The sequence below is a fragment of the Cupressus sempervirens genome, chromosome 10 (genome assembly GCF_028749045.1).
Source record: "Cupressus sempervirens isolate cs-2001-9-10 chromosome 10, ASM2874904v1, whole genome shotgun sequence".
In the NCBI taxonomy this organism is placed as follows: domain Eukaryota; kingdom Viridiplantae; phylum Streptophyta; class Pinopsida; order Cupressales; family Cupressaceae; genus Cupressus; species Cupressus sempervirens.
In genome coordinates, this window is record NC_143127.1 from 717,863,935 (window position 1) to 717,875,486 (window position 11,552).

Below are 11,552 nucleotides of genomic sequence, written 5' to 3' on the forward strand. Positions count from 1 at the left end.
AATAGGAGGATCTCAAACTCTCTCCTGCAACACATGTTTAATATATGGAGGTTCACATATAACAAACTTCTATAGTTTGAGCAAAGGCATCTCAAACTTGGAACCTCCTATGTTAGCTTGATATTCAACAAGGGTTTCTTTTTTAATCCATCACAACATTGTGAATGCCTTAGATCTAAAGGATGTTATGATGAAATGCATAACTTGTTGGAATTTTAAAATTAAATTATTGTTGTCCTTGAGCCTCCACCACACACCTTTTCTTGTGGACATGTAGAAGTTAATTTTTACAAGTTATTAATTTTTTGGGGTTGTATTCCAGCTCTCTTCTCCCATTCCAACGAAAGTGCATCAATAACTGTCATATTCATTATTTATGGTAGGTGATTTTTGAATTGGATTTTTGTGGGAAATTTTTTGTGTGAGCAACATGTAGACAAAAATGATGGAATATTTTTTTGATTATGTTGGGAAGTTGGATTGTGAGCAGCAACAAAAGGAGAAAGTTCATATTTTATTCTCTATGTGTGATAGATATTTTATTGCAGTACCAATTGAATGTGTGTCCTCTTGAGCGGTGATTGCTCTAGGCATTTTTATGAGCTATAAGAAGTTCCAAGTTTATTGTATGTAGGTTTAGAATGTTGCAAGTTTGATTTGTGAATAATAGTAGTATTTTTAGTTTTATTTAATAAAGTTTATAAAATAAGTTTTTAGATTTGTAATAACTAGTTTCAAATTTAGTAGAAAGCAAGCAAGCAAGAAAATATTGCACATCTCTAGCTTTGTTCATTTGGTGTCTCCATTTATTTTTGCTATTCCACCATGCATTTGTTTTTGTTGAGCAAAACATAGAAACAATCTCTATTATTGCTCAGTCATTCGTGGTTTTTTGAGATGGTTTCAGAGCCATTTGGCCCAAAATCCTTGTGAGTTTGGATTTTTTTTTTTTTGGGTTTTTAAGTTTTTTTTGTAGGACACATGGCTAGAGATGAAGGAAAGAGTTGGCACTAGTCACCATCCTTTAATGGACAAAACTGTGATACTTGGGAAAAGAATATGAAAACCATAATAGTTGCAAATGATATGTGGGAGTTTGTGGTAAATGAGTTCAATGATGTGAAAGACCCATCACAATATGCTTCCCTCACAAATAATCAAAAGACTCAGGTGAAGGAGTCAAGGAGGAAAGATGCAAAAACATTAAGCTTGATTGAGGTAGCCATTATAGAGATGATTTTTCCGAGAATAGCAGCAACCAAGTATTCAAAGGAAGCATGGGTTATCCTTGAGAGAAATTTTAAAGGGACCGATAATGCCCATCTGGTGAAGCTGCAAATGATTCAAAGGGAGTTTGAGAATCTTCAGATGAAGGATAATTAGTTTATTTCAGATTTCAACTCAGGAATATTTGGTTTGATAAACCAGTTGAAGTCAAATGGAGAAGAACATGAGGAGCAAAGAATAGTGGACAAAATTTTAAGAAGTCTACCCCAAGAGTATGATAATCTTGTGATGATCATTGAAGAGGCAAAATACCTCACCATATTGTCTGTGGATGAGTTAATGGTATACTCCAAAGCCATGAGCAATGCATTAATAGATCCACAACTTTTTCGTAAGGGCAAGCTCTTAAATCTCAAGCCAATGCAAGAGGCATGGGGAGAATGAATAGCTTTGGAACAGGTTCTAGAGATAGAGGTCATGGTACCTCTGGACAAAGAAATGCTAGAGGAGAAGGCTTAGGATGAGTAGGCAACCAAGAGAGAGCGAGCAAATCTCAAAATAGCTCTAGAGGAGGCAAGAAAAATTACAATTATAATAAGAGCAATGTTGAGTGTTATTATTGCCACAAATCTAGGCATTATGCAAGTGAATGGTGGAAAAAGCAAGGAGACTAGTCAAGGCAAAGTGCAAATGTGGGTGAAGCAAATAATCCCACAACTTTCATCATGTGCAATATTGGTGAAAAAGGCAACCCGGAGGTGCGGTACTTGGACATTGGTTGCAACAACCATGTGAGTGGTAATGAAAATTTGTTTTCATTTATTGATACAGATTTCAAGTCTGAAATTAGAATGGTGAACAATGGAACCATTCCTATTGTGAGCAAGGGATCTATCACGATCTGCACCAAGCAAGATGAGAAGGAGATTCAAAATATTTATTTTGCACTAGGTATGAATCACAATTTGATGAGTGTTGGACAACTCATACAAAATGGTTACAAAGTGCTGATGAAAAATGAAAAATGTGTCATTCATGAGAAAGATGGGAATAAGAAAATAGTTGCAGTAGTTCAAATGACAAAGACTCAGATGTTGCCTTTGAGAATATAGACATGTTTTTCTTCTCAAATCATTGGTACACCTCCCAAGAATGCATGTATAGTAGTACAACAACAATCAACTTTAAAGAGTGTGATTGAAGACCCCTCCAAGCTATGGCATCTCAGGTATGTACATCTTGGTTATGTTGATTTGAATTTATTGTTTAAGAAAAGAATGCTAGATGGTTTGCCAAAGATTGTAGTCATGTAGCAAGTGTTAGGCTTGTATTTTGGGTAAGCAACATAGGCTTCCCTTAATTATGGCACTGTTAGAGTTGGTGCATTGATTTAATTGGCCCTATGCACACTACTATTGGGGGGAGTACTTATTTTATGACATTTATAGATGATTTTAGTCATATGACATGGGTATGTTTTTTGGAAAGTAAATCTGGCATTTGATAAGTTTTTAGAGTTTAAAGCTAAAGTTGAAAAAGAATGTGAACATTATGTTATAGTCTAAAGGTCAGATAGAGGGGGGAGTGTACCTTAAAATATTTTGTAAATTTTTGAAGGAAAAATGACATAAATATGGAGCTTACAACCAACTATACTCCTAAAAAAATTAGAGTCGTTGAAAGAAAAAATAGGACCATTGTTGAGATGACAAGGAGCATGATGAAAGTAAAGGGACTCCCAATTGGAATTTGGGGAGTTGTAGCAACAACAATATATTTGATAAATAGGTGCCCACCAAAGATAGTTCGTGGTAAGATTCCTCTTGAGGCATGGTCAAGTCGTAGATGGGTGGTTGAACACTTGAGGGTGTTTGGGTGTGTAGCATATGCACATGTGCCAAAGGAGCAAAGACAAAAGTTGAATGACAGGGTTGTGAAGTGCATCTTCATTGGTTATGGTTCAAAATCAAAGGCATATAGATCATATAACCTAGTCACCAAGAAGATCATCATTTCAAGAGATGTGGAGTTCATTGAAAATGGGTGATTGGATGGCTCAGTAAATAAATCTGCAAGCACCTCAATTAAAGTGCCTATTGTTGATGAAGAAGATGAGGTTGGTGATCAACATAATGAAGTAGAATAGAATACAGATAGCTCCTGACAACTTCAGATTGCTCCTGATAAAAATAGGCAGAAAGACAAGCAACTACATATAACTGCAAAATTAGCTCTTGGTAGCTCAGACAACTTTGGATTGGTGTACAAAATGTACAAAACAAAAACAATAGTGAAAGTTTAGTTCCTACTCTCACTTCAATATTGCAAAGAAATACTAAGAGCTTAAGGGAGATCTACCAAGATGAAATGTATGAAGAAGATTTTGATGAGAGTGTAAGTTTTGCATTGTTTTCAGATAGTGATCCAATTTATTTTGAAGAAAGAAGAACATGGTGTAAGGCTATAGTTGTGGAAACATATGCAATAGAGAGAAATGAAACTTGGGAGGAAATTGATTTACCTCCCAAGAAACAAGTTATTGGAGTAAAATGAGTTTATAAAACCAAGTGCAATGTTGAAGGAAAAATAGATAGGCATAAGGCACGATTGGTGGTTAATGGGTAGAAACAAGAGTTTGGTATAGAGTATGATGAGATATATGCCTTGGTTGCAAGAATGGAAACTGTGTGTGCTGCCATGGGAATTGCAACCCAAGACAAATGGAAGGTATTTCAAATGGATGTGAAGTCCACCTTCTTGAACAGAGTGTTAAAAAAGGAGGTGTATGTGGAGCAGCCTGTAAGACCCCTCCTCGTATGTACTTATTAAAATATGAATTTATTTGTTAAATCCTTTATAGGAGATTTGAATGGATATATGTGAATGACAAGGCAATGGTGTGTAGAAATTATGTTGCTCTTACTAGAAGCCATGTAGAGGACATCATGATAAATTATGGCTATCTTATGTATAATAATTATGACGATGGATATGAATTAACATTTTATGGTTTAGGTGCACTAATGGAAAATAAGATCATTCACTAGTACGTTTGCACTTGCTTTTCTACCAAAAATTTTGACCAAAGCTATTATTTCTCTTTTTTTTTTCAAGTTTTCATCCCCATGTTGGTCGAAAAAGTCCTAAGTTTTCCCATGTTGGTCAAAATTTTGACCAACTCAGTCACATAACAAAGAAAATATGAGTTGGTTGAAAATGTCATAAGAAAGAAAAGGTGTGAAATTATTATAATATAATATTTGCGTGTTATGTAGCTACCAACTGAGCTTCATTCCCGCGTAGGTTGAAAATCATGTGTAACATGATTTGGTTGTAAATCGCGGGTGGACTTGGTTGTAAATTGCGAGTTGGACTTGGTTGGACATTTGCAAGCTGCCTTCGCCTCCTTCCCTAACCCACTATACTGTTATTCTTCCGTGTTGGCTTATTGCATCCTTGGGTTGGACTTGCTCGGTGGGTTGGCTTTGCTCGGTTCAGGTGAATCTGACCTCCCCATCTCCGTTCTTGGGTTGGACTTGCTCCGTGGGTTGGCTTACTTTGTTACTGGGTTGAACTTGCTTGGTTTAGGTGAATCTAACCTCCCCATCTCCTTTCTTGGCTCCCTTGTTTGTGAAGGGCATTTACTATATTTTACTATATTTTAAGTATTTTTGTGGGCATTTAAACATTTTTTCGTTTTTGTCAACATTCTTGCACCACAATCTTCGACATTCACATCTACCCTCATATTGTAGTCTTCATATGGTCTTGGAACTAGGTGTGCTTGATTGATTTTAGTGCAAGTCACATATCTTGTGGTGTGTCCAAAACAATAAGCATCAAACTTACCAAATCTAATTCAGTGTCTTTGCCACATAGTGGGCATGCAATAAAAAATAGTGTAGTTTAATACCGTTTCAATTTCACTTGTGCATGCAAAAAATTGTCTTCCTTTAATTACTGTAGTAAATATTGGACAAGGTAGAAAGACATATGGCAACATGCTCCTCTCCATTTAATTCCAAGGAAAGAAACACTCACAAACACAAGTCAATAGTTCCAAGCTCAACAATAAGAAGACAAGAGACAATATATTAATAAAATTTGAATGTTAATTGCTCAAGAATCCCCATAATAGCATCTGCCATATTAGCGACGAAATATGAAAATCAACATTGAAAGGATACCCAATTAACATAACAAAAGCAACTTGAAAGCTACGTAGTAAAAAATAAGGTCTTATGAGTCAACATGTAAAGAAAACAAAATTAATGTCTTCATTTGCACCTAAACTACCAATTTTTAGCATTATAGATGCCACAAAGAGTTGCATAAGTTGTTGAGATGAGTTAAATAGTATACACTTCCTTTAACAATTCAAATACTTGAGTCACCATTCACAGAATCCTACTCTCTCTGTGGCAAACCTACTAAAGTATGAAGCCATACAATAATACCAGAAAGCCAAAAGTCAACAACCAGATAAGCTTTTGTTTAGAATCTTTATCCCCTTTTACATATTTGTTCTATTATGTCAAGGTTGACTTTAGCTCTCATGCCTTGTACATTTCCAGAATAATGTCGCATCCTCCAATAAGCTCACCTTTGTGATATAACTATGGAAATGTTGGCCAATTAAGTTGAGTCCTAATAAGGGACATTACATATACTTTTTGGACCTGATGAAATCATTTTCTTTTGCACTTAAATTTTAGGCTTGTTTTGATTCTTTCTATTGTTGAAATGACATTGATATGAATTTAATGTTATATTTTCTTGATGTCATTTATAAGGTTTCATAAGTTAACCATAAATAATCTAGGCATTTGGAAAAGAAAAGACTATTGCTTATGTTGTCATTTTAACACATCTACAGGATGGAGGATCCTAATTTTTACGATGAACATAAATTTTGTTCTTTTTTCTGTGTATCAGATTGGTCCCAACCGCTTGGAAATTGTGAAACAAGGTGGCAGTGCTTATGGTTTGCATTTTCTTTTTGGCCAAAGTAAAAAACATATCTGATATATTTTGGTTTGAAGCAACAATTGTAAATGAAAAATGAAGGACTTTTAAAAGCCTCACATTTGTTTATATTTATTCATTCCAACATCGAATAGGGTAGAGTACTGAATGCGTCTTTCAAGTTTTTAGAAATGGTTGACTACATTTGATTCTAGATACTGCTTTCTTATCATCTAAAGAACACTTTGGTGTTTTCAAAAGTTCACCATTTTTACTCAATATATTGAAAATTAAATTAGCTTCCAATTCATTGTTGTAGAAGTGAAGGTAAAGGTCCACCCCTACCTCTCCCACCCGCCTGCCTATAGAATGGTAGGGGGTTGGGTTGCTGATGGTAGCGCAAGTTAGAGAATAGAATGAGCTACTGTGCCTATAATTTTATGGGCGGCTCTAATGCCCCTGCTAGCATTGGTCCTTGCTCACCTCCTATGGGTAGCGAACTAAGAATTGTCAAAGGAATTCTAAATTATTTCACATTATATAATTGACATGTGTTACATGTCCCTTTTGTTTTAAAGAAGGTAATGTTGCAAAGAATATTAAATGACATCCCACTTGTTTCTTGTAATGCCAATTGCTCTAGTTATAATGGCAAAGATACCTGGCGAGATGAGGTATTTGGGGTTCAATACTTAAAAGGAATCACTTGCAAAATTAATAAATTTAACTATAATATTTAAAGCTAATTACAAGTTGCAGAACTGCCATTATGCAAACTGAGTTGAGAAAACAAGCATATTTCACATTAACTAGATTGTAAAGACATCAATGACCAAGATTAGTACATTTTATGTACTCTTCACCATGTTTTCTTTTTGTTGAATGAAATTGTTTATGTCACAACGTCATTGTGTAGCCTCATCTTCGTACAAAATTTGTCATGTGCTCTTTAGAAAAGTATAAACTCATTTCATAGTCTTGTAAAGAGGCATTGCTCTTTTGATAAGACAATAATCAAGGGTCAATTTCTTTTTCTCTCTTTCCTTTGTGGTCTATTGTCCAACTTTGGTATCTCTAGCAATTCTTGATTCTTATTTAGATTCAATGATTTGGTTCATGGACCCGACTAAATTTATATGGGGTCAAGCTTATTTTGGGTTTTTCCATACAAGAAATATATGATATCTATGGAGAGAGTGAAACCGAAGTTTTATCAAAGAGTCAAAATTGAATATGGAATAATAAAAAAGGAAGATTGAAATCAACATTTGTTAATTCCTCAATATCAAGATCAAGACGTTAAAACTGTGATCTAAGCCATACACAGAATGGGAAGATAGAATTATGAAGTCATAGAAATCTACAAATTCCCTTCGATTACTCTCATAAGTGAACACTAAGAGCTCAAGATAAAAAAGAAGGAAAGCCAAATGGTGAATCAACGGTTAATAAAATGCAATTTATTTAATGAAATAAATGCCTACAAACAATGGCACCAAAACATATATCAATTCATAGAACACAAAACAATAGTATCAAAGCTTTTGGTATCTTTTAGTCCAAGTCTTTTCTGACCAACTTTTTCAAACTATCACAAAAAAAAAAATCTCTATGTTTATCATTGTTTGTGGCGTATTTCAGAGTGGGAACATTTCGTTTTGTTCTCTTACTTATTGAGACTATCTTCCCCAATCTTTTCTTTATCTCAAAACCTTGAGCATTGAACAAGACATTGTAACCATTGTGACAAATCTAACTGATACTCAATAGGTTATGTTTTAAACCTTCCAAATAGTGAACATCATGAATATGCATACTATCATCTAACGAAAGAGTTCCTAAGCCTTTCATCTGTTTTGAAGTGTGGACTCCAAAACTAACAGATCTTTCATTATAATCCTCAAGTTTAGTGAACTTTTCCTTATCACCTATCATGTAGTTTGAACCATAGCTCTAAAACTCAGACTCGACAATGTTGACCTAACTTATGAGTTGGCAACAATTGCTAGAGTAAAAATTTCAAAGAAATTTAGAGATTTTTAAGGATTCAAGAGTTGTTCCATGTGCCATTTATTGAATAAACCTTAAAGATACAATAACATCATCAAATAAAAGAAATTTTGATCACATGCACAAGTACACGTCAAACACATATGTATAAATACATATTGTAGTTGAATGAAGTAGAAACCTTAGATATATAAAATTAAAAGTATTTCAAACATATGAAAAACTCATGGAATATGAAATCCATGACATAAAATATTGTAAATATATATCAAAACAAAAAGAAGTCTATGACTCAGCCTTAGAGGAGCTTGCATCTCTCATATGAAGACATCTAAGGTAGGACCTGGAAGATTCAACAACCACAGTCTACTGTTTTGTGAGACTCTACTCTAACCAACATTAGTTGTGCCTATGCTTGTGTTTGATTGTGCTCTATCCTCCTCTGCCATTGCTACAACTTCAACTTCTCTATCTACCTAGTCAATCCACTCATGGTTCCAATCGCTAGGGATAGGATTTGTAGCCTCAATGACCCACATAGAAATTGAAATAAGTGCCTTTGGAGCAATGTAAGGTTCAACTGTATTACTATTTCTGTTTGTTCACTTATTTGTGTGTTTTATCAAGTTGTGAATTTTTTATTGGCATTTACTAGTTGTGGTTGTGACTTGTGAGTTGTTGCTTTTCGTATAGAAATTGAAGTAAGAGCCTTTTGAGAAATGTAAGGGTCCAACTGTATTGCTATTTCTTCTTGTTCACTTATTTGTGTGCTTGTATCAAGTTGTCAATGTTTGGTTAGCATTTACTAGATGATTGTGTTATGAGCCGTTGATTCCTTTTTGCAGTAATTGCTATTAATTTCTTACTAGATCACATCTCTCTTTTGCAGTAATAAAGTCTTACCAAACTCATTATGTAGGTTGAATGGAAGATACCTGAATCCTCAATGTTTATGCAAGGATTGAGGGGGAATTGCTTGACAAGTTGTTTTCAGTGAATTGTTCAATGCAAACTGTTGTTTGTCGCTCTTTTACGAGTTCAACCTTTTAAACATGAAAAGTTAAGCAGACAAAGGTGAATTTTAATCCAAATCAATTTGGTGTATACATCTCGTGTATAGGTTCAACTTGTGTTTAACCTATTAATACATGGTGATATTAGTTTATGTCATATATGTTGTACATATTGTTGTAGAAAAACCTTATTAAGAAAGATCATGAATATTAAGCATTTATGAAAGTATTATGGGTGCTCATATGAGTTGCCTTCGGATGTCTCTAGCACAAGATAAATGTATAAGGCCCCGTCATCATGAATTTGGTGGTTAGTGTAATCAATTGAGCCCAATAATAAAAACTTTGTGTAGGAACCATTAAAAGTGCATACAGATTCTGGATTGTTTGTATACCTTAAATATCAACAACTAGATTGGAAGCAGTTATATTTTACATATGGTGAGTTGACACAAGTGGATCTACAAATATTCGTTTATTAATAATTTCAATTCCAAATTGTACACAACTTCAAAGTGTAAGCCTATATGGAGATCAAAATAATCTATTTCAAAGCCATGCAATGCCAATAGTGGTGATGAGAAGGGATCATGTCAATTAAAGGTTCATCTTATAGTGGTTTACAGTCCCATATAATTTTGTTGATGTATAATGATTGATTGTCAAACTGAAGCATGCTAGCAAAAATCTTTTTTGGAATATCTTGACACACAGAAGGGAGATTACATGTCATTGATTGTAATTTTGGTAGATTCCCTGAATCATAAAAGCACATGTAGTTTTAGTGTCATGAGTTTTGTTTTGATGTTATTGGTCATTGATTGTAAAAATTTATACTGCATTCATTGTAGATATTTTACAGCCCCTCTCATATGAAGACACAGAGATTAGGCAATCAAGATGTACATATGTTACACTATATATTGTGACCATTTTCCATATTCTGCTGTGCAGAGGTTTGTTGTAGCATTAACATAATAGAAGATTTCTTGCAGCATTAACAACACATAAGACACCATTGGGCTAGAATCTGATTTCTATTCACCAAAAGGTACACATGCTTTATATCTACTTGCAGTCTACATAATAATTAGACTACAATTATCTCAAGGATTAATTAGACTACAATTATCTCTTGGTTTTAATGCAAGATTACTTTGTTATTCTAAAATCACTAGTACGTTCTTTATTTATAATATAAATTAAAAAAATGATACGTGTTCCCCAACACTCGATTGAAATATGCTTCTCTTTCAATATAGTTTGAGCCATGTTCATGGTGGTGCAATTCTTCTTTTTAGCAACTCCATTCTGCCATAAAGTGAAATTAGTAGTAAATTGTCTATTGATTCAGTCACACTAAAAAAACTCAATGAAATCATTTTACATATAATCACCTCCTCTATCTGATCATAGAGATTTAATATATTTTCCAGTCTCATTTTCAACCGATGCTTTAAACCTTTTGAATACACTAAAAGCTTCAAACTTCTGATCACAAACTGAAGTCTTCCAACTGGAATCATCAATAGAAGTTATAAAATAAACATTACTAGTTAATGATCAATCCACACAAATTTGTGTGTACAATTTCCAATGTAGCTTTCATTGTATCCAAATCTCTAGGAACAAATTCTTCTCTGTAATGCTTTGCTAGTATGCAATATTCTTGCTATGTACTAGGAAACCATTTCACCATATGCTTGTTTTGCAGCAAACTTGGGCCACCAAAATGTAAATCTCCATGCCATAAATGATATAGCCAGGACTCATCTAAAATGTTTCGCTGAGCTTCTTCTTGGACGCTTATCAATGATTATAAATACTAGCGAAATGACCATACCTTTTCAATAAAAAAATTGTAAATTTGACTTATTCCTTGCTCCTAGATTCTATCATTATTCCTTAGATTAAAAGTTTCCTTTAAAATTTAACCTCATATTTTGAATCATTTGTATTGTCTATTTCATTAACAAATTTTCCTCTTCATCACTACTAGACCTTCCTCTACATATACCTTTAGCAACTTGAAAATGAGTTTTGAAGGTATTCGTCAAATGCAAATTGATTAAATAGTTGATTCTTGAATTGCCTAGATGGATATAATTGGTTGGGTGGGTACAACCAAAAACATTCTTATCTTTCTTCAAAGATGATAGGTTTGGGTTTTGCTCTTTTCTCTAATTGTATTCTATATCCATCCAGGCTCCTAAAGTTGGTCTACACTATTCTTCCCATCTCTCAGTGTTTCTCCTATCTTGCTCCATAAGTTCATCAACTTCCTCATGTTTTCCTCAAGTGCTTGTCTTATGCTTCTCAATTCCTCTTCCCTCATTT